Genomic DNA, 23665 nt, shown 5'->3' on the forward strand with positions numbered 1-23665 from the left:
AGTGAGGGCCCAGCGCTGACCCCAGGATTCAAGAAGTGGCTGATCTCACTAGTGTCCACTCTGAGCTTCAGTGGAAGTAGGCGACAGGAATTTGGGTCAGGTTTTCTCCCTTGCAGTTGGCTGGAAGCATTTGAAAACCAGATCCCGGTTGTTGCAGAGCTTTGTAAAAAGCCCCCACCTCTTGTGGCCCTAAGCAGCCATGAGCCCAAATCACTCTCTCTCCCCTCCCACGTCTTCTGAGGCAGACAGAACCCTGGCCCCACCTGTACAGAAAGCAGAATGGTCACTTTTTGTGTTTATTACATTAGAGGTGCCATATCCCTCATAGTAGCCTGTGTATCTTTTATTCTGGTATAAATCCAGAGGAATTTTGCATATTTTACTGGATTTACAGCCCTGAGACTAAAAATCAGGATCCACCCGTCCATGATAGCTTGTAAATCTACAAGAGCTTTTATCCATCAGTATGAGTGTCCAGTGCAATAGATCCTCTGTGCCAAGTGCAGCTGGAGAAGTATTTTTGCATACTTCCATTCTTGTCCCCCAAGCCTCACTAATCCCTCAATCACCCTCATGGAGGCAGCCAATTCAATCTGCCTCATGTTCTGGCTGCACTAATCCCCCTGGGAATGTGCCTCAGAGGAGGATGGTAGCTGCCAAACTAGATGTCATCAGGCTTGAGGACCACCGCTACTTGTAGGACTGCTACATAAATGAAGTTCCTCAAAGAAGTCACCACCACCACCTCTATGGAGGTTTTCTCTGAGTGCCAAAGCAGAGGGGAGACACCAGGAGCATCGCAAATGCCTGAGGAGGGCATGGGTATGAGCTCAGGGAGTCAGGAACCTGTAAACTGCCATAATTAGAGCAGTTAAAGCTGGCAAAGCTGCAGCAACCTGACCACCTGCCATAAAGGGCAAGAGAAATGTCCCATGGAGGAGGCAGGTGTTTCCCTGCTGCCTGGAGGGATGTGGTGGGAGCAGTCCCTCAGACGTGGCTGTGACCTCAGCAGAGGACCAGCCATCAGCCCACCACTACAGTATCAGAGCTCAGCCCTTGAGAGTAGGAGGGGTGTAAAACATACATGTCACACGCAGGAGCAGATTGGCTCCCTTAGCACTTTCTCCATGGTCAAGAATCTCCCGCAGGGATTTTACTCACCCTCCCACATTTTAAAAAACACCCAGCAGAGATCACCTCCAAGCAAAGAATGGGAAACTCTCCACCTCACAGTGGTGCCCAGGGCCCTGCTGGGTAGAAATACCAGAGCTGCCTTGTCCTGAGGACACCACTCTTCTCACCCTCTGTCAGTTTGGGAGGATGAGAGGCCAGGGAGACAGCTGTGCTGGCAGCACGGCGGGAGCCAGAACTCGAACAAGTCCATCCATCACCCAGTTGGGAGCAGATGAATTCCAGCTTCCTGCAAAGCCATCTCCCACAAGAGCTGCCATGAATCACAGCAAAACACCAGGTTTAACTGGAAACACTGAATCATCCAGAACCAGCTGCTGCACAGTCCTGCAGCATCTCCTGTAGGAGCCAGCCCAGCATCAGCCGGCCACAGCCCTCGCACGAGAGCGCTGGGCTCTCTCCTAGGCAGGACAATGATGACTGTGAAGCAGGAGCTAGGAGAGGGCATCTCTTACATGGTTGTGTTCATGCATGGCTCATCATGAGCAGTTTTTTCAGTCAAAAGTACCACTTTGGGGCTCACATACTGCTTTCCATTCTTTCCCAGAATCTCTACTGTTGAATATAACATATTCTGCTCTCTTGGCTGCTACGTGCTACCTAAAGGACAGCTGCTTTCTGCCACGGGTGGGCAATCCCCTGATTATAGAACCTTCTCATTATAGAAAATGCACAGCAGGCATGAGTGGCTGTCATATAAGCTGAGCTAAGCCAGGTCATGACACCCCAAATATCTGGAACACAGTCTACACGGCTGTGGGAGCTATCCTGCTGATGCCCACTCTTAAATGTTGGGAGAAGAAAACACAGCTGAGTACATCTCAGCACATCCAGCTTTTTTTTTTTTTTTTTTTTTTTGTGGGGGGTGGGCGGCATCCTATAAAGCACAATCAATATTTATATCTTATCTATATAAGGGTACAGATAGATCCAAGCTGGTTAGCCATAGCGTAGTTCTGGTCTGGAAGGCATGCTGGCCATAGGAGTGCTTATTATTTGGAAATGGTAATTTAGATTATGGGCCAGGACTAGTTCCCATTTGGATGGTTGGGTAGAGGCATCTTGGTCTGTACCTGGCTTCTATTGGCTAGTTCTTCTGTTGCCTGGGTCTTGGATTTGAAGAGATAGTCAACAGCCCTACTCACTGTCTCCATGTCACAAATTTGTAGAACTCTATCATGTCCCTCTGTATCTATAATCATATCTGCAGAAAACATCTCTGAAAACCTGCAGGCCCTCCACTTCAATGAGGCAGATTAAAATACCACAAAGTACTCTCACATTCCAGCCACCTCCAAGCAAGAAAAGCCTTACTTTCTTCTTCCTCCCTGGCATTAAGGCAGTCAAGAACATGCCCAGATGAGGTGAGCTATGTCACCTTAGATGCGGGAGAGTCTACAATGTCTAATCATAAAGATTGCCTAGGATAGTACCAAAAAAAGAGAAGATTTATCCTCAAAGCAGCCTGAAGTTCCTGGCTCCCTTGCCCTGGCTTAATTCTCTTTCATAAGAGTTCTTCCCCCTCTTTTAACCCAAGTCCTCTTTTGAATTCAATCCAGCCAAGGGAATTTGCAAGGTCATCTTGTTCCCCTCTTCCTTCTCTCTCCAACACCAGTGTGCTTCTACTGACATAAACGTGATCATAAAGTCGTGACTGCACGAGAAGAACAAACAGGCTGAGCAGATGGGTTGTGCGGGAGGAAGCCCTCATTTAAAACGCAAATAGCTGGTGGTAATTTAGCAGATGTGGTAAGAAAAATCTGGAGAGACAAGCAAGAGGTGACTGGATTCCAATTCCAAGTTTCCCTGGCAAGGAAAGTTTCATCTTCCATCTCCTGGATTACCTTGTCCTGAAGACATAATGACACTGATGCCAAGTGTCTTCATAGGAATGATCTGCCGTATTTTTCACTTAGGATCTCATATGACTCCCTGCCCTTACCAAATGTTTGGGTTTTTTCCACAAGAGAAATCCATCTTTCATATCCCAAATGTCCATGAGAAGACTAAACTTCAACTGGAAGTCATAACATTCATTAATTCTGTAGTACATTGAATTCTCTTTCCATCCAGAGTCAAAGACTTTAGGATCTGTCCTTCACTTCCCCAGCATCAAATCAGTGTCTCTCAGGAAATATCTTTGGGATGCTATAAAAATCTGTAGATCTAGCATATTGTAATATTCATTTGGCCCTAGAATTTTGTCTTGGCAGACATACCGAAATTACCACAGATGGGTATGAGGATTTTCTCTTTATAAATATTACAGAGCCATTAATTAAACAGGGGAAATTAACCTAGTGCTGGAGGCAGCCCTACAGCGGGGACCAGGAAAGCAGAGTCACCACTGGCCAGAACCTCAGACTGAATGTGGGAGAAAAGTCAAGTGCGCACCAGCACAACGCTGACAGCAAAAGTACTCCGACATCAACATTCCTGCAAGCTTTAGAAGATAATTCAACTAGAAAAAGAATGTATAGAAGCTTCTAGTGCTCAGAAATGTTTTTCTAGGAAACATGGAAAGAAGGATTTCTGAGTTTTTGAAAGAAACCAAGATGTTTTGGTTAAAGGAAGCAAAAGCTGTCTTCTCCAAGAAGATTTCCTCACAGATACAATCATCACCCACCCCCCCACCCCCCCCCCCCCCCGCCCCCACAAGACGACAAACATGGCAATTCCCACAGTCTCGCTTTCTCGTATGGTGCTGGGATCTAGTCACGCACAGCCCCTTCCACTTTCCTGTGTTCACTTCACCCACTGATTGTCAGACGCAGATTTGGTACAAAAGATTGTCATGCTGAAACACACACGAAACAAAAATCCAAGCCAAAACTCACTGCTTAGGAGAGGAGGATGTTTTTCTTTAGATTTACAGTAACTGGTGCTTGAGACTTCAGGGTTGCTCTAGAATTAGTGCAATAACCAGAGTGTCCCACTCGAAGTGGCACAGTATCTAACATCAAAGAGTAGGAAATGTATGAATTTTTAGCAAGTGGAGGTTTCTGTATGAATACATCATGAGAGGAATATTTTTATAAACAAATCATCTCTGAAATGTTCTTCAGGAGTAATTTTTAACTCTGCCTGTCATAAATGAATCCAGAAATAAGTTGTTTTGGTATTCCCAAACCAAATCTTGCAGCAGCTTTTGGGTGGAACACAGGTCTGTCAAGAGGGTCATAGCTTTGTACCTGCCAGCAAATTGCCAGAGCTTTACCACTGTATTTTTCCTTTGATTTTTTTTGTCATCAGAGGTATGTTATGTACAGACCTTTGCAGACTCGATACAGACAGATTGCAAAGGCTGCTCTTAGGTTTATTATTTCCTGATCCTCTTTGAAGAAGGGCCCTAAATTCATCCCCAGTGTAAGAGCTTTGCAATCACTCCACTTAGAAGCAGGACACCCATTTTGAGAGCCCTGTGAGATAAACCAACCCACAAACCTCACATTTAGGGTAAAAGCCAATGTCCAGGACATCAGATAGCTCACAGTCCCAACACTGTAGTCCAGCTAGACCCTCGTCCTTCCAAGCATCTTTATATGCATCTCAATATCACCTATTCACAGAACTTAGGGGACCAGTTTCAGGGTAAAATGCAGTTAGACTTCATGATGGATATTATAGTTTATCAGCTAGAAAAGTTGAGGGGCTTTATGCAAATTGAGGGGCAAGAATTAATGAATGACCTTCCAAAGCTCCTGCAGTAAAGAGCATAGGGCAGAAAAAGCAGCATTCGGGTAGCAGCTCACCTAGGACTACCCCACGGAGAGTATCACTGATGCTTGGTCATGAGCTTCAAAGGTGCCCCAGACCAAGCTGGAAATCATGTAGGAAAAAAAAGATACAGAGTGGGTGATGAAGCTGCATGTGGGTGAAAGCGGCTCCAACTGCCCAGACACACACACACACATTGTTTGATCTGCTCGGCTCCCAGCCTCTCGCTAATAGTAATTAAATTGCTTTGATGAGCACTGACCCCTGGAAAAGCTTCAGTACAAACTGAATGGGCTTCATTGTTTTTTTCTGTCTCTTTTTCAGCTCCCCGCCTTTTGCTTTTTACCCCCTTAAGCCTTACTGCTTTTGCATCCGGACTGATTGCCCAGAGAGGGACCAAAGAGAAAAGCATCGCTTACCAGAACTAGGAAATATTTCACCACAGCCGTTCACCAGCCATTTCCCCTCTTTCTAGCCCCTGGAGCTGCTTCTGAAAGGGTCACCCCTTTCTGCTAGGATGTCACAAGCCGGAGATTAGAAGTAAATGCTCTGCAAGCCAAGCCGATCATCCCACTGCGCCTGCATCCAGGTACTGAAGCACAATCAATGGAAAAGTCCATCAGCCAGCAGAAAACACAGGCGCACGCACACACACACACACTCCAGCCAGAAAGCAATGGGAGTGGAGGGAGGCTGGAGGCAGGAGGGAGAGCAGATGGGAGGGGGGTGGCTGGGGAACCAGGCAGCGGAGATGCTAACGTGACAGATGTGTTGACTTTAAGTTGAACAGGAAATTGAGGATGTGCGACACGGGGAGGAAAGACACTAGCTCATGTTAAAGGAGAAGACTTTCCCTGGTCTTTCCCTTCATTGCTTTCCCTCTTCCACTTCCATCCAGGCTGTCTCTGGTGATTTTTAGCTCTAACCTCACACACAGAAACAAGCCAGGGTTGCACTGACTCTGCCTGTGTGTCTGGGCAAGGCAGGAGCTGCAGGGCCAGCCAAGGTATTTCCCATCCGAGCAGTGAGTTGGGAGACCAGTCATTTATTCCCCCTTCAACTCAGACTCCCCTGAAGTTATTTAAATGGCATCCTCTAGATGATGTGAGTAAAAGTGGGAACGTTGAACAGCATGACAAGGCTTTCACTTTGTCCCAGTTCTGGGCAGGGGAAAATACAATAGGTTTTAAATCCCGATTTAAGTTATGTAGGATAAGCAGCAGAGAGTAGAATAAATTGATTTAAAGGCAAAAAAAATAAAGTGCCTTGGTGCTCAACTTCCCCATGCGCAAACCTGACTTTTCAGCAGTTCAGACAAGGGTGGCCAGGGTGAGTCTGGGGGGTGGCAGCTGTGCTTTTAGGGTTAGCATCCAGGGGGATACAGCTCCACGACAAGGTGACAAGGTGTCCAGGCAGCAGTAAAATGTGAAGGGAATTAAAGAAATCATAATCCTGCACTGATTTCTTAGTTAAAGCCTGGAAAGCTAAGTGAAGGAAGACAAACTATACCAACTTGGAGAGAGAGCCCAGCTTCTAGAGATTAGGGGAGGAAAAAGAGTGGCCCCACCACAAACCCAGACACAGAAAATCAGCAGTGCCAGCTATCTCGGTCTCCCAGACAAGGACACTGTTCCTGCTTCACAAGCAGATCCCACACACACTTTTTCTGTTGCCTTCAGCACCAAGAGGAAGAGTGCCTTTGGCATCCCTGCAGAGCTGGGTGGTAGCCACAGCCACAGCCTGGCATGGCATGGCACAGCCGAGCCTTTCTCATTCTTCTCCCCACCAAAGCTTGGTCCCAAGACCCACTTGCAAGGGTGACAAGAACGTTTCCTCTATGGCATGTGTGAGTCCCCAGGGTGAGATTAGTGACAGGGCTCCTTTTTTTCCAGCAGCTGTGGACTAGGTGAAGGACAGAAATCTGTCGTCTTTATGCACAGGGCACTTGCTCCATAACTGTGAAATATCCAGGTTTTGGTGCAATCCAGCCTGCTTCCCCCCTCACATCCCACCCCCCCACCCCCACCCCCCAACCCTCACTGTCCCTGAGTTGTGTCATTGGCCTCCATTCAACATTTTAATGGATTATCGACAGTGATCCAGTCGCACTCCAAATAGATGAACCTGACTTGCATGGCCAGAATTGCATCTGCAGAGCCAGCCCAAGCAGGTGGGTCTGGAGCACCTTCTCAGATGTATCGGCTGCAGCTCAAAAAGCATCCCTTTTTCTGGTTAGAGAAACAGCTTGAAAAAGTCTAGCAAGGATATTACACTTTGGAAAACTGCTGCTCTGGGTCTCTAGTCCCTCCTCCTACCTGCTGCCGCACTCCCTCACCTCCACAATTATTTATAAAGCTCTGTGTTCTTTCCTAATCGGGATGCCATAATGTTCCCTTTTGCCTTGCACGTCACTCGTGTGTCACTCTGCGTCTGGGCCCGCGGTGACCTCTTGGAGCGAGCGCTTGGCAAGGCTGGCAGCAGCCAAATGAGTCATCAGCAACCTGCCCGCACCTCCCTCCCTCCGGCCATTGCCCCCCTGGCTCCCACCCAGCCCACCGGCAGCAGGGCTGGCCTGGGGGGGTTTAAAGCAGTCTAATCCCCAGGCTGGATAATTCACAGAAAGAGGATTACCCATTCTGTGCAGAGCCCTTACTTAAATATAGACCAGCCTTCCCCTTGCATCGCAGGAGACATTTTCCCTGCACTGCTGCTCTGTCCCACCTTGGGGGGTTAACCCTGCTCTCCCCCAAACCTGGGACAACCCGGTTTTAACCCATAGAGTTATGGTGCAATAAAATCAGGGTTAGTAAAGCAGAAGCAAGACTGTAGCTCTGTGAAAGCCAGCAGGATTGTGGCAGACATTCGCAGAAGCATATTTTCTCCCTAATAAGTGCCAAGCTCCTTTGGTGGGGTCAGGGCACATACTGTATTACTGTACGTTTGAAAACCGGTGTCACGGTCCTGAACTACAGAGCCTGACAGCAGCGCATCAGGAGGGCCGAAGGGTAAGTGCTAAACTCGGATAATCCCATGGCAGGTTGCAGCAGCCCGCCCTGGGGAGCTGGGCATGGCCACCTGGCTCTGCTGAAAAGGAAAAGCAATAGGTAACACGTTACCTTCCCAGCTTGCTCTCGCGGAAAGAGGGATAAAGTTGGGAGCTGCGGAAGATATCCCTGATGGATTCAGCAGCTTCTCAGCAGACCACGCTTCTCTCCTCACCCTCCTCTCATTTTCCAATCTGTCATCTTCCTCCTCCCCCCTGCCCCAGATGGTGAAGTAAGGTCTGACACAGCCACCACAGGCTCCTCTTTCCTACAACGTCTCTTTTTTTTTTTTTTGGCTGTTAAAGTCCTTATGGGACTTTTAGTCACCGTAACATTAAAGCGTTCATTAGCACAGGAGTAATTCCATAATCTTTTCAGAAGAGAACAATTTCAGAGGTTCAGCTCATGATCTGGAAAATCAATTTGCCGACTTGACAAGGCAGGAAGAGGATTTTCAAGGCTGGCTTTTGGCTTCCCCAGCAGGGCTGTCAGCAGCCCTGGGACTTTGTGGCCAGGCCAGGAGAAGGCCACCCACAACAGCTTTGAGCAGAGGAGGAAGGATCCAGGGGGTGGCACCCAGAGCAGGCGAGGAAAGAGTTGGGCTCATGCTGCACCAAGTGCAGGCTATGCCTCAAAAACCAGACCTGCCTCACCAAGTTTTGCCCAGCAGCGTGCTGTATGGGTGGCACAGCTTCACGACGGATCATGGGGGATTTTCCTGGGTTTTTTTCATCTCTCCTACTTCATTTCACCCAAAGCAATGCTCCCAGCTCAGAGGTTATTACAAGCAAGAAAGGGGTATATTTTCAGCATCCTGCCTTTTCCCTGCAGGTACAGGCTGGATCAGTTCCTGTTTTGAAGTTAAACACATGCACCCCATGTACCAAACACCAGCTCACGTACTCTTATTCTCATGGGATTTTTCACATTTGCTTAGGCTACACTTTCAGAAGTTGGTGCCCACACGCTGCCTACAGACAAGCAGCCAGATTTGCAGAGATCATCTGTATGTGCAAGGCTAACTTTTGGGGAGCACCCAGCTGTGCACGTGCAGGTTGGGGGCTGTATCAGAACCTGGCACAAAGAGGTATAAAAACTGGGCTTCCACCCCTGGCTCAGCCCCCTTGTTGTCAGGTACCAGTGAGTTTCATTCAAAGATGTTCTGGAACATAAATGGGTGCAAATAGCACAGCTGCTTCATGGGGCAGACCTCTCATGACTGGGCAAACTGGACAGGCAGGCTGTCTCCTGTCGGCTGCTTTCTGGGTCTTGCTTTGATGCTCTGGGAGGATTCCCTCAGCACTCGCATGACACATTTGCAAAATCGTGTCAGGAAAGCAAAAGTGTCATTGCAGATCTGATCCCCAGCTGAGTTCAGCTAATATCAGTGGACATGCCCTGAAGAGGGGATGCATCAGGAGCTAACTAGGACCTCGGGGAGCTCGAGACCCAGGGCCCCTGTGTAGGTGACTGCTGCCTGTGGCAGCTCTCTTGCAGGGGAGGGAGGTATTCCCGTGTCCCCCTCTTTCTGCTGGGGGGTGGAAGAAGGCTTTTCCATTGAGAAGCAGAATCAGAAGCAGCCCTGGACGGTGTTCCCACTCCTTTCTCCAGGTTGTCCTGTAGGACAGGGCAATCTGACCATGGGCATAGTGAAGCGTTAGGGCCACACGTCATTTAGGGCAGGGGCACCAAGATGTATTTCCAAATGAGGAGGAGACATCTGGCTCAGTCCTTTCAGCCAGGGATGATCACTGCAGCATTATTGTATACTCAATATCTAGCTAAGAAAGCCAGAGAATTAACCCTTTTCCTCTCTCTTCCCCCAAATAATAACACTAGAGAGCCAGAGGAGTCATGAAACAGCAGTTTTCATGCCATGTCAGACACATGATTTTTACTCTCACCCTACCTGAAATTCCTGCTGTGGCTCCTTGTGGCAGGAGACCCCTTTAAGCTCTAATACGTGTTTACGAGTGCCTGACCTAAACCCAGCGAGTGTTCCCTGCGGCGCACACGGGGCACCGCGCTGCTCCTCACCTACACATTATAACCATCAGGTTGTTACTCTCTTCTTTTCCTGAGAAAAGGTCATCCCTGACCAGTAATATCCTTATGAACCCCGCTCCCACCCACCATTCTTAATAGGGTTTTGGTGTTATAGATCATATTACTGCAGTTTGACACATGTAATGAAAATTTCCTTTGAACAACACCTGTCCTCTAAAAGAAAAATAGTCCCTGCAGAGACGGACGCCTGGATGTGTTACAGGATGTGCTATAGGCATGCACACACGCACGGAAACTTCTCACCAGAGAAACCAGGTCCTGCTACAGCCACCGCTCAGAGACCCAGCCCCGCCAGCCCCTAAAATCATCGCTTTCCCTCTGTGCCTTCATTTAACGCTTCCTAACACAGGTGACTAACTGCAGCTTTAGCTGCATTTAAGCTCTCCTGGAGACTGGGGAGGATAACGAAGGGAGGACAATCAAAATGGGTGCTGACAGTGTGGTAACCAGCAGGGGAGACGGGGCCGGGGTGGGTGCAGGTACCAGCACCCCCCCCCCCCCCCCAGCCCTGGGGTGCCACCACCTACACAGGCATGCACAGCTCCCATGCAGACACGGCTGCCCCTCTCCCCACGCAAACACCTTCTCCTTCCTCCCCCCAGCCCACCGCAAGCTGGACACGCACCAGGAGCACGCTTTTAAAAATTGCTTCAGCCCGAGTTACAACTCTTAGGCACAGCAGCTCCTCTGCAGAGAGCCAGGGCAGCCAGGCAGCGCAGCAGGGCCAGTTTAAATCGCTGCTCCGCTCACCCTGGCTCTGACCTCTCCAACCTCAACAAGCGAACAGAGTCCCTGACAGTCCCCACCGATTCATCCCAACTCAGACACCGACTCCACACCCTTGAGCATCCCCTTTTCCACGGCATCTTTTGTTTTAGTTTTTTACAGGGAGCTTTCCCGTGCCCCTAGAGCTGCCTCAGCACCTGTCCAGCGCTGGGCACCGAGACCCCACATGCTGCCAGCCCTCCAGCAACTGCTTCTCCCCCTTTTCCAAAGAAGCAGAGGGAGCGACTCTCTCTTACCTGGGGCTCCCCAAGTTGCCGGCGGTGCTGCCTGCGCGGCGCAGCGTGGCGTGCGGTGCAGCGATGCTCCGCGCTGGCATCTCTCTAGCAGTGATGCAGTCCTGCCAGGCGCAGCATGCCAATGATGCAGCCCTGGGGATCCCAGCCGAGGGAGCCCAGGGCTGGGAGGGAGCCCAGTGCTGCCTGTCTTACCTGCATCCCTGCCTCCCCCACCCTGGCCGCAAAGCGTGCGGGGAGGGAGTGTGCGGAGGCAGCCAGAGAGAAGGGGAGAACGCGAGAAGCTGCACAGCAGGCAAAGAGAGAGAGAGGCAAAGCTTGTGTAATTTCATCACAGTAATAAAATCCAGCCCAGTGCTAAACATTGCAGCTCTCTAGTAGAGTTCTCCATGCAATGAAGGAGGATTTTATTCTGTTCGGGCTTTTTTTTTTTTTTTTTTTTATGTTTCTAGCTGTAAGTAGAAGGGAATCCCAGCATGACTGGTTATTATGCTGGCATCCTTCATCTCTCCACTTTATATATTAGACCATTGCTACATTTGAGACCCCTCTCCCTGTTGTGGCTGAAGGGCAAAGCTAGGGAAAATGCCATGTTTCAGGGATAATCCTACTGTGGGATAAGCCTGTTCTATTTAAAAATCCCCTTGCGTTTATAATTTGGGAGTCCACTGCCAGGAGAGAAGTAGCAGCAGGAAAAACCCTACTGTCCATACAATTTTATACTTACAAGAGACCATGTGGACACAACAGTGGGGAATGTTGTCTGCCATGGAAATCCATCCACAATCATTTTGTATTATTAGAAGAGATAACCAGATAACACAAGGAGGTGTCTTACTGAGGAACAAAGCACACAGCTCCTAACTATTAAGAAAGCATTGCCAGCAGACACGGTGGGGATGTCCACACCCTGCAACATCTCTCCATGCAGAGAAATACCCAAACTACCCAGATAATGGCAGCAATAAAGATTTGCACTAGCAGCTTTCCATTGCTGCTTCTAGTAACCTATAACCAGATAGGAGTATGGAGACACAGGTTTCTCAAAAGGGAAACAGAGATTAATTTTCAGCATTAACTCCTTGCACTTGTTGAAGGGATAGAACAAAGCAGTGAAACCAAAAATCCAGCCACTCATCCTGGCTCCGTCAGCCACTAACATCTAGAAAGCTGCTTTCACACTCTGTGCCCCAGTTTCCTCACCTGTAAGGCAGTGCTAGTGCTACTGGCCTCTCCAGGCTATATAAGCACTGGAAGATATAACTCCTTTACTTGTCTCCAAGGCCCCTCCAGACACACACCCTGCCTTTACCTCTCTGTCCTGTATTTTATAGCCTGCTCCCCCTCAGCTCACCTGATTTGAATCTCCAGCTCAGGTGTGTTTGTAATTGTTGACAGCATTACAAATTGGGCCTGGAAAGTCTCTCTTTATCTAATTGCTTGCTGGTACAGTTCCTGTGACTGCATGGTGGCACCACTTCCACAGCAAAAATGTGGTAGGTAATTAATTTAAATTTTTTCACATCCACTCATTTAAAAATTGGAACTCAGATTTGAAGCTCAGCTTTATTCCTCCTAGTGTGATACATTAGTTTAATTACATTTTGGTTTTGGTACGGTGCACTGATTGATTTGATGTGGGAGCACTTTAGAAGTCAAATTGTTATCAGTACTCCTGTCATCTATAGGGCAAGTATCAAGGCTTTGGCAAAACTAAAAAGCAAGCCAGTCTGTCACGGTGCCACTGAGTACCACTTTGCTTGTCTGTCACTCTTTCTCTGAGCTCTCCAGCTCATTAATACTTCAAATTCTTCAGATCACAGTAACTCTATTTGCATGTGTCAGATCTACTGCACCTTGCATGGGTCACGCTCAGAAAGCGCAGCATGGTTCATAATTGCGTTTCCCCAGAGAGGGCTTTGGGGCAGTCCTGGAGATGTTCTCCAAGCTCCATTGCCGCTGCTATCGGAAGAAGGTTGCTCTACCCCATGTCATCTTTCATTGCATATGGGATTGCAGCTAGGGAAGATGTGGCAGACTAGCCAAACGAGCACCCCAACGTCCCTGCTGGGCTTTACTCAATTCCCAGAAAACTCCCTGCATCCACTTTGCTTACTGTTTTCTATGCAGGATAGGTCTAGCTTGAGTAAATTTGATTTAAATCTCACTGTAGGATCAACAGGGAGGGAGGCAATAAATCTGGGAGATGTTCTTTACCATTGCGTTGTGATTATCAGCATTTTTAATTACCTTTGCACCCTAGGCACAACTGTGAAACTCTGTTAATCACTGCTGGCTGTATCCAGGTACCTCAGAGAAAGAAGAACCATTTTCCACAGTGCCATATGGTGCCAGCAGGGAACCTGATCCTCACAGGCTGCCTGACATTGAAGGCAGCAGGGCAGGGAGGCCTAATACCTTTCTATTTTAAAAAGCACGTTGATGAAATCTGCAGCAATCCAACTGTTTCAGAGTTGCAAGAAGTAAATGGCAAACAAAGCTGAGCTGCGAAGAACAAGGACCTGGCGAAGAGATGGAGAAAATGATACAAGCTCTCCTACTGCAAGGAAATAGGTGTCTGTGTAAGGGTTAATCGCACAAGTATACATATGAACATGGTTACACAGACCGGCAAAGGGGGGTTGATGTAGCCCTATATATAGCTCACAGAGCAGCCCCAGACCTCCTGGGCAGGGGGGTGGGATGGGAGATCTGGCCCAGCTGTGTGAGTACAGCAGAGCCCCACAGCCATAATCACTCCATTCTCCTCTTTTATCCCGCCTGCAGCATCAGGACTTGCACGAACAGGACACCAGGAACCCTTGCACGCTGGTGCAGAGCCGGGCAGCCCCGAGTACCCTCCTTCAGCAGTGCTCAGGCGCTGTTGGGAAGGCGCACAAGGGAAATGGAAGCAAAGCAAGAAGTTAAGTGGGGCTGGAGCTCTGATGGCTTGCAGGCTCTCAAATGAGAGGAAGATAATTAGAAGAAAAGTATGACTCTGAAAACACACAATGCATATTTCATGGCTCTGCCAGAGCAATCACTTACACGCCAGGGCGCTTGCCCTCAAAGGTACTCTGCATCACAGGGTGCTGAGAGATGGGCAGATGCTCAGGGCAGGGCTTTCTGGTATGGTTTTCAGGGTTCCCTCCCCACATGGGCATTCATACGTGTGTGTGGGTACAGACACTCACACGCACTCTCACATGTCCCTCTCCAGCCCTGAGCCCTCTTTCATGGTCTGCACAGGGAGCCCCAGCCGAACAGCGACACGGGCCCCCATGCACAGGAGTGTGACAGCACGTGCTCCCGCACCCTGGCCCCAGAGATGTCCTTGTCCAAACAGGAGCCAGGAGAAGCCAGTTTCAATGTCCAGCAGTTGTTGAACAGCTCTGAGGGGTGTCACAGCAAATCCTTGAGCTGACAGGGCTTGAGGCTGGGGGCTGCAGTGTGGTGCCACAGGAGCTGCACATTGCTACCTCTCCGAGGCGTGCGGTGCCAGCAGGCTGGTGTCTGCTGCTCTCCACTGGTGACAGTCATCAATCTAGAAACAGCCCTCACCTCCCCCTCCCTCCACCACTTCTGCTAATGTAACTTTACTTAGGAAAGCCAGAATCCATCATTAATAGAAGGGAGAGTCCCAGGCAATGTTTGATTGCATTTACTGTTATACCCAGTAAGTGGCATTAGTAATACGGATAATGAATACAACGTAAAAAAGCTGTACAAAAGTGAAGTCTAATTATTGGTATTGCTGCTTGTTTGCTGGCAGACGTAGGTAAAAAGCATATGGAAAAAATCTGGATATCAATAAAATAGCTGTCAGTCCGCTGCGCTGCAGGTCTTGCTGCAAAGGGATTATGTTGCCAAGACCGACAAACAAATCAGGAGGACACAGCATCCAGCAAGGAGTGAAGCCGGGCTGCACTGCATCGCCTCCCCCAGAGAGGGACCGAGCGGCTGCCTGCTTTGGGGAGGTGCCCAGCTCAAACCGGGGCAGCCAGGCTTTTACACTCGACACACCGCAGCGTGAAATCATGCTGGAGGCACGGTCTGGATCTGTGAAAGCTTTCCATGCCCACGGTTGAGTTGGGGTATTGCGGATATGTACACACACACACATACCTGCTGGATGGGGCACGTTACGCAGGGCTGGTCAGGAGCAGAAAAAGACCCTTACTGGATGCTGTAACACTTGCAGCATGCGACTTGCCACCCACATCACTAACGTGCTGCACAGAAACATTAAAAGGAGAGATGAGTTACTGAAACTTGGAGAAATGGGGGGGGGGGGGGGGGAAATCCCAGCGCATTTTATATTTTCCACTGAAATTCCGAGCTTGTCTGACTAAGGCTCTGTTTAATCAAAGCAAAATAATACTTTTTTTACTAAAATTAACCTGTCACTTTCTGCTTGATACAAGCTCCTGATTATTGCAGCAACCCAAACAGCTGCACAGTCGGCAGCTCGAGGAGGACCGGGGAATCCCAGCACAACCTGCGCTCCGGGGCACCAGCCCCGTGACCGCCTCAGAGAGGCGATTCCGCAGAGTACGGGCTGCAAAACACCACCTACATTTGTGTCCTCTGAACCAAAGGGGCTCCTGAACCACCTAAAACCACCTAAAACCCACACGACGCCACTGACACTGAGATTTCAGGGCAAAATTACAGTTGCTGAGGCAATATCAATTTACTTGAACTGGAAATGTGAGCTGGAGAGGCTGTACCACACTAATAAAACAGAAAATTAGCATTATAGTAAGCACTTATCTGAAAACTATTTGTGGCATAGAAGCTTCAGTTTTCCAAAGAGCCACTGCTCTTAAAAGGTACTGCTGCTGCGTGCTGTGACAGGCCAGGAGTTGTGATGTCAGATGATGTCCATCAGCAGCATCACTGCCTGTAAACGGTTGAATGTAAAGGGATAAGAGTGCTTAAATTTCTCCAATCCAGCAGAAACCGTTCCGTAAGACAGGCCTAAGCAGAAAAGCACAGGTACGTCGGCAGGTCCTGGTGCAAAGGCCAGGCTAATGAGGGCGGCAGGACCTGTGCTGACGGCGCGGCACCTGCTCAAGCGTAGCATGTTGCTGTCTCATGCAAAGCTCTGCTGAAGGCAAAGCCCCACCTAACAGCTGCATCCTCCAGGATCACCTTCAACATTTTTTTTTCTCTTTTTCTAATGGTTCTGTTGGTCTAGGTTTAAAATCCCAAGTGCAAGTGCAGTGAACCATTAAAGAGCAGTTCACACACCTCTTGCTTCCCTGTTTTCATCTTTTGAAACAGAGGAATATATTGTCAGGTTAACTCTTGAGTTTGCAGAGCTCCAAGGCATTAGGCAGAATTTATTTGTGTGGAAAGGATGAATGGTTCCCTACATGTTAATAGCACAATCAGTGACAAAATTCTCGGCATTAATATTTAACGTCCTTTGTTATGTGCATGCCTGACTTATTCAGGGAGGGCTGAGTCAGGAGATCAGAAGCTGCTGGGAATTGAATAAGCATTATTTGTGGGAGTTCTCTGAGTGGAAAGCAGAGAGTAGAAAAGACATTGTTTTTATGTGTGGTAACTCAATTGTCAAGAAACTGTGCATTTATGTATAGTGTATAATACATGCAAGAAATTACTGCAATGGCGCTCTGTGGCTTTTTTCACCACATGATTTCTTTAATGTTATTGCCTGCTATCTCTCGCCCTGTGTGCATACACAGGTATTAATTGTATGAGAAATGAAAGGGAAAATCTAACAGACTAAAACCAGCGTACATCCCCTGCAAAGTCATGATTATTCCTGTAACAGTAGGACATAGAAAACTCAGAGAAACAGCAGCCCCTGAGGAGCAGGCATCGTACAGCACAGTCACTTCAGACTCACATCTTTTATTCAGATTTCCTGTGAGTTAGACAACTAAGTACATTGAGAATGTGAATCCTAAATCATTAATATTTCTTCTTCTATGTGTATATGTACACACAAACATATTTATTCTATATATTACATTAAAGAAATATTAATCTTAAATCTGTCCTTCCTATGTACCCATCGCGATACAGCTTTCATAGACAGTTCCATCCTGCTCCCCCGTACAGAACAGATATCAGCATTGTCAGTGGGCTTTCCAGGTATCAGCGCTATGGCTGTTTTTCAACTTAAATTGCCCATAAACGCTATATTTGAAAAGCCTTTCCATATTTCCATGATTACTCTGTAACTACGTGAAATTGTCTACAGCCCTTATTTCACCTGAGCAATTTTCAGGAACGCTCTGTTAGATGTGGGCATCTAAGGGTGTAAGAAAATGTGCTATTTTACATTACTGAGAAATCAAATACAAGCCTGTCATTCCAGATGCAAAGAGACAGAGGAAGGTGGAGTTCAGGTTTCATTTCTTCTTACTCATCTGGAAAAGCCTTTTTTCTTGAAGCTATGCTTTCTGGGCAATTTCCTTGAGGGAAGCAGAGGGGCCTCTCTGTTTCAAGGGAAAAAAGGAACATTGAGATTTTCAAACAAAAATCACGTTAGCCATTTAATCATGTCTTTGACTCACACCCGAAACAGAAGGCTGCTCTAAGCGGTAGCAGAAAGGACTTTAATGATTTTAATGTGCCACTGGGCTTCATCTGCATCCTGGGCATCCCAGCAGCCAGAAGCCTCACTGGGCAGAAAGCACCACAGCCAGCCTGCTTTCCAGTAATGCAACTGGAGGGGGAAAGGGATGGGGAGATATTTTCACAGGATTCAGCTGAAAATTGCATGAAAATGGAATCACTGATGATCCTAGAAATGTTTCACGTATTTGCACCGCTGGCTTATAACTTCGTGAAATTATCTAACACCATCGAGGCTTGTCACGAACCGGTTGTGCCTGCACTTGGACAGAGACTAGATATAAAAAGGGAGAGAAAGGGGGAAATTTCCCTGAGCAGAAGTGAAGAGGAGGTGGAGGAAAGCAGAGAAAAGCATCAATATGAAGCCACAAGGCTGGAGTGAGGAGCAGCAGGTGCCGGCCCAGGCGGCTACAGCGGGGACCTGCCCTTAGCAGGTGGCAGCAAGTGAGCCGGGATGGATGCGGATGCAAAGGGTGCTGCTGTGTGCCCAGGGCATCCGTGGTACGGCACGGGGAATTCAGGTCTCCCGATAACTTCTGTCCACCAGAAAAAAAGGTAAAAAGAAAAAAAATAAAATAAAACCACAAAATCGACAGATCACTTAGCATAAAAAAACGAGATAGCAGCTAGGTGATGTGCTGGAAGCATTACATTATTAAGGCGGCCAATAGGCACTAGCACTTATTTTTTATTTTATAGCTATTGCATTAGCTCTGTCCTAGCACCCAGGTATCGCAGTCCCCTGAGAAGCTGTGTTTTCCTTCACAAAGGCCTCTAGGTGAGCTCTGGGGTATAGTGTGTGCTGAGGTCAGCCCCTGCCTCAGCTTGGCTCGTATTTTGAATGCAACATTCCTGTTTGGACCAGACTCATTGGTGCAGGTGGGGACGCAAGTATTCGGTTGCAATCCTGGGCCAGCACATAAGCTCCTTTCAAGAAGAAAAGGGAGGAGGCTTGCTTTCCTACTTTTAGCCTGACTTTGGTATAATATTAATGTCATTTAATATTAATGTTACATATAAATAAACATGAGGAACCACCCATATCCACAACTGCCATTCCTGTTAGCTGCACGTCCTTCAGAGAACTGCTCAGGTGCAACACTTCATTCGTTGCTCTCCAAAGCCCCATGATTAACTGACCATTCCCCAAACCATGTTCCCTCTCTCCTCAGGATCCAGCTGGATGCCAGTTGCATGTCCATGTGCGCCTTGCAACAGGAATGTCATTAGCAGGGATTAGATAGACTCCTCCTTTCACCCAGCCCCCAGGGTAAAACAAAAAGGAAATCCACAAGCTTTTGGTTTTGCAAAATGTGTGATGGCTCTTTATTAGAGCTAATGAAGAAAACACACAGTTTGGGGGCTGTGTGACTCATGCTTATACCCCCCCAGCTCCGTGTAAAACCAGTGTCAGAAGCTCTCATCAGACAGTGTGACAGGTCAGCATATGACCACAAACACCACTGCCAAGACACACAGGGTTTGATCTTCTCAGTATGGATGGGCACACAGGCTTGCTCAACGGTGATAAAGACGCTTTTGTCTTGTCCAGCTGGAAGCAGGACTGCTTGGATACCCCATGAGAAAGCTGGCTCTCATGTGATTTCCAGACCATGTTTTTCATATCACAAAATCATAGAATCACAGCATGGTTTGGGTCAGAAGGAACCTTAAAGATCATCTGGTTCCACCCACCACCATGGCAGGGACACCTCCCGCTGGCCCAGGCTGCTCCCAGCCCCATCCAGCCTGGCGCTGAGCACTGCCAGGGACGGGGCACCCGCAGCTGCTCTCACCACCATAACAGAAAAGAATTTCCTCCTAATATCTAACCTAAACCTGCCCTCTTTCAGCTCAGCGCCACCCCCCTTGTCCTGTCACCCATGCCCCTGTAAGAAGCCCCTCTCCAGCTCTCTTGCCGGCCCCTTTAGGTGCTGGAAAGTGCCGGAAAGTCTCCTCAGAGCCTTCTCTTCTCCAGGCTGCACAACCCCAACTCTCTCAGCCTGTCTTCAGAGGAGACACATTCCAGCCTTCTGTTCATCTTCATGGCCCTCCTCTAGACTTGCTTCAACAAGTCCATGTCCTTTTTATGTTGAGGACCCCAGAGCTGAAGGCAGGTCTCCAGGTGGAGTCCCACAAGAGTGAAGCAGAGGGGGAGAATGGCCTCCCTCACCCTGCTGGCCATGCTTCTGATGCGGCCTAGGGTATGGTTGGCTTCCTGGGCTGCAAGCACATGTTGTTGGGTCAGGTTGGGCTTTGTAGAGGAATGAAGCTGGGTTAATTAACATCGAGAGAGAGAGAGAGAGAGAGAGTGTGAGAACATGACCGCACCATGGATGAAGAGAGACTAGGAGAAGGCAGCAGAGGGACTGGCATGAAGAGTCTGTTGGTATGAGATGGTAAAATAAACCTCGTTGCAGCTGGCTAGTTTGGAGAGTGCTGGGACAGGACTTCCTGTCAACCAGCAGCCCAAGTGTTTCTTCTCAGGACTGCTCTCAATCCATGGTCCACCCAGCCTTTATTTGTGCTTGGGATTGTCCCAATCCATGCCCAGGACCTTGCACTTGGCCTTGTTGAACTTCCTGAGGTTTGCACGGGCCCACTTCTCAAGCCTGTCAAAGTCCCTCTGTGGCATCCCTTCCCTCCAGCGTGTTGACTGCGCTACACAGCCTGGTGGTGTTGGCAGACTTGGTGAGGGTGCACACAATCCCAGTGTCCATGTCACTGAGAAAGATGTTGAAGGGTGTTGGTCCCCATACCAACCCTTGAGGAATGCCCCTTTTCACTGGTCTCCATTTGTCACTGGTGTCCTCTTGGAGATTGAGCCATGTACAGCAACTCGTTAGCCTGAAATGACATTAGAGATAGTGCCCTGTCTGGCTCTGAGCTTCTGGGTCATCCATTGGTTTTTGGCTCCTGGCCCAAGCTGACAGTCCGCTGTCAAATGTCACTGGGAGAGCACTCGGGGTGACCAGGGCTCCACGTCACGTAGATGGCTTCTCTAAAAATAGCTGTGCAGCACCACTGTAGAACAACAACCAGGTACTTGTGCTTAGTGCAAAACACAGAGCTTGAACTGTTAAGCAATATGCAGAAACCTAAACACGGCAGCTGACAGACACCCGAGTACCAGTTGAACTAGAGAGACTCAGTATCTTCTATCAGTAGGTAAAACACAAGATCTTCCAAGGAATCGGAGACTTTGAGCTTCTTTTGGTGAGCCCTTATCTGATCCCCAGCTCAGACCTTTCCTTCCTCCTGCATATGGACCAGAAGCAAGCTCTTCCAGAAGCTACAGCACAGCCTAAATCCAGTGCGCTCAGCTTGAAGCTCTCCATGGTGTGACCTGGCACATGTGATGTAAATACATTTCACCTGGAGGCACCAGGGTCCCTAACGACCTCCCTGATGACGGTATTATGCTGCCCACTCTGTGGACTCATCATCTCCTAGTGAAACAGGGCTTCCAGTCTTCTCATGCAGGTAAGCTCGTCCGGCCCTTCCTTCCATGAAGGGAGTTTTCTTCACTAGAGATCCAAGAGACATTTAAAGCAACACACTTTTCATGTGGATGCATGCAAGTGAGCAGGAAGGATGTGAGCTCCTGACACTAGCAGAGCCTTCCGTGTCCTGCCAGACATGTAAGCAGATGGATTTTCCTAAGGTTTTGGAGACTAGATGAGGAAAATGAGTGTGGTGGGATTGCTGGGGCACTGCAGATTCAGTTCATGGCCTCCTTTCCAGCACTTGCTTGCAGTCTCGTCTCTGCCCCATCTCTCTAACAGTCTGAGAAGCAGATCATGTGCCAAACCCACCCCCTTTACCCCCCACTGCCTTAATCATCTCCCTCCACCACATGTGTACATCTGCCCAGATGTGTACTTGCTGTCTAAAAGTTTTACTTCCAATGCACACAATTTCTTAGCTCTGCAAACGATCAGCTATGACGTTTCTCTGTTAGCACAGCACTTCCTTACGCAAAGAGGAGAGGGGCTCCACTCCTGCTGCCTGAAATCACTGCCTTGTAGTTCGCTAGCAATCCTTGCACTATGTCATATCCACATGTAAAACATCTTCCTGGGTTCTTTCCTCCCCCCGTTCTTGGATGCCTGAGGGTGCTGCAAAAAAGCTGGAGAAGCCAATTCTGAGCAAACGCTGGACATGTTTTCATTGCTCTCTTTTTTGTTTAAGGGGGGGTGGGGGGGGTGGGAAAGGAGTTCTGAAAACATGACCTTTGGTTGGACCAACACACTAGGTCACAGATAGGTCTCTGGTGCCTTTTAACAACCCTTCAGCCCAAGGCCAGCACGGAGCTGGAGCCAGCCAAGATGGCAATAACTAAGCAGGATCCATCTGCTTGCTCAGGCACACACACGCCTCTGGGATGACCTGCAGGCTTCAGCAGGATCACTCCAGCAGCAACTCAGTGCATGGATGATCCAAGAGGTGGAAATCATGCCACAGAAGGGAACAGGGGACACAAGAAGAGATGGCTGATGCTTCCCGCCATGGGCAGTGCCCAGGGGACCCACTGCTGCTGCATGTGTATAGCAGGGGAGAAGAGAGAAGTGAAACAAATGTAAACTCAACTTCTTTTCACCTTTTTTCCCTCTGTAAGCATCTAAGCACCAGTTACGTTCCTGGGATTGCTGGGTCCCTGGATCTGGAGATGCTTGTTCTTGCTGGAGCTGCTGCCTGCCAAGAGCTGAGACGCTTCTTTGATACTGCAGAGCCCCAGCCCTCATCAGAAGGAAGCATCTCATCACTGTCTCTAGCAGGGACGTGGTGCCAGCCAGTCAGCAGCCTCATTTGTTTGGAGTCCAGCCTTGTCCCTGCTTTGTTTGCTGCTTCTCATGGCAACAGACAAGCTGTGGAGAAGGTTTTTCACCCACACTCTTTACCTGATAACAGCCTTGAACCAGCATCTGTTTGCCTGGAGGCACAACTCCTTGCTGCTAGTTGGGACCTATTTCTTAGGAATTGTTGCTAAATGATGTCACTTTGGAATGAGCTCCTGTCAGGCTGTGTCTGCACTACCTAAACTCCAAAGCCGCCAAAACTTGCTGCCGCTGGTGTCCGACGGGGTACAGGGACAACCAGAGATGTTGAACATGTAGGCTTCATCCCTAACCTCTCAGATGGCACTAGGCAAGTCTTTCTTGTTTGAAAATTGCCCCCAAAGAGAATTGGGGGAGTGGGGATGTGGGTGCAGGGGTCTGCTCGCTGCTCACCTGGGTGTCCCTGTGCCTGCCTCTCTCCTGCCCATGGGAAAGCTCCTGCTCTGCTCTCTGCTGTGACTGCGTGTGCTCCTGGGCAGGCAACGCCTCTTCTCCTGCATGGTACGTGCAGTGCCTGGCACAGCTGGGCTGTGAGATCAGCCTCTCAGAGCTGAAGAAACAGCAAAATAATAACAACAGCCGTCAGTGGCTGGCTAATCAGTGTTATCTGGATCATCTCGGCCAGCGTCTGCAGCTGGGGCTGCTCTCTCCAGGCCAGCATCGCTGCTGTGCACCCGCTCACCCTGCCTCTGCCGCTCTGCTTGGGGCCAGTCCTGAGAGGGTAAAGCAGCACAGCTCCGGTGCCAGGGCACTCAGCTCCTTCCTCAGCCTTCAGGTCTTTAGCAGCATTTGACTTACAAATGTGGCTATTTCAAAACCTTGCATGGAGTTGATTCAGGCACAGGGACCCCTGTGATTTCTAGTTTGGGGTTAGCTTCTGTAGAACACTCAGAGCATCTTTTTAGACTTCATCTTTTCTGGCTGATGGTCGGATGTTAATAGGTACCAAAGCGCAGCTCAAACACAACTGTAGCAAAATGGGTTCAGTGAATAACAGAATTGAAGTGGGGCTGGGTCAGAGCAATGGCTTGGTCACTGCACAGAGCTGAGCTGCAGGTCCAGGGCTGCCAGCCCCTGACTGGGGGGATGCTGGTCACAGAAATGACACATGGATGCTGCCAGGTGGTGGCAAGGGGACCTTGCCCTGCCTGGGGGTGGCAGACTGTAGCAGGGAAGA

The 23665-nt window shown here is 48.9% G+C and overlaps 1 protein-coding gene across 2 annotated transcripts in view; it reads right to left on the reverse strand.

Moving 5' to 3' along the window:
* Positions 1-11380, reverse strand: part of SV2B (synaptic vesicle glycoprotein 2B) — a 70199-nt gene extending 58819 nt beyond the window's left edge. Inside the window, exons 1-2 of one of the 2 annotated variants that reach the window (XM_040602107.1) lie at positions 11042-11380; positions 5328-5500 (exon numbers count right to left, since the gene is read on the reverse strand). The gene's annotated coding sequence lies outside the window, so the exon portion shown is untranslated. The remainder of the gene's footprint in view (positions 1-5327; positions 5501-11041) is intronic. The other variant, XM_040602108.1, reaches the window with a different exon arrangement.
* Positions 11381-23665: the final 12285 nt, after the last annotated feature.

Source organism: Falco naumanni, chromosome 7 (genome assembly GCF_017639655.2).
Source record: "Falco naumanni isolate bFalNau1 chromosome 7, bFalNau1.pat, whole genome shotgun sequence".
Taxonomy (NCBI): domain Eukaryota; kingdom Metazoa; phylum Chordata; class Aves; order Falconiformes; family Falconidae; genus Falco; species Falco naumanni.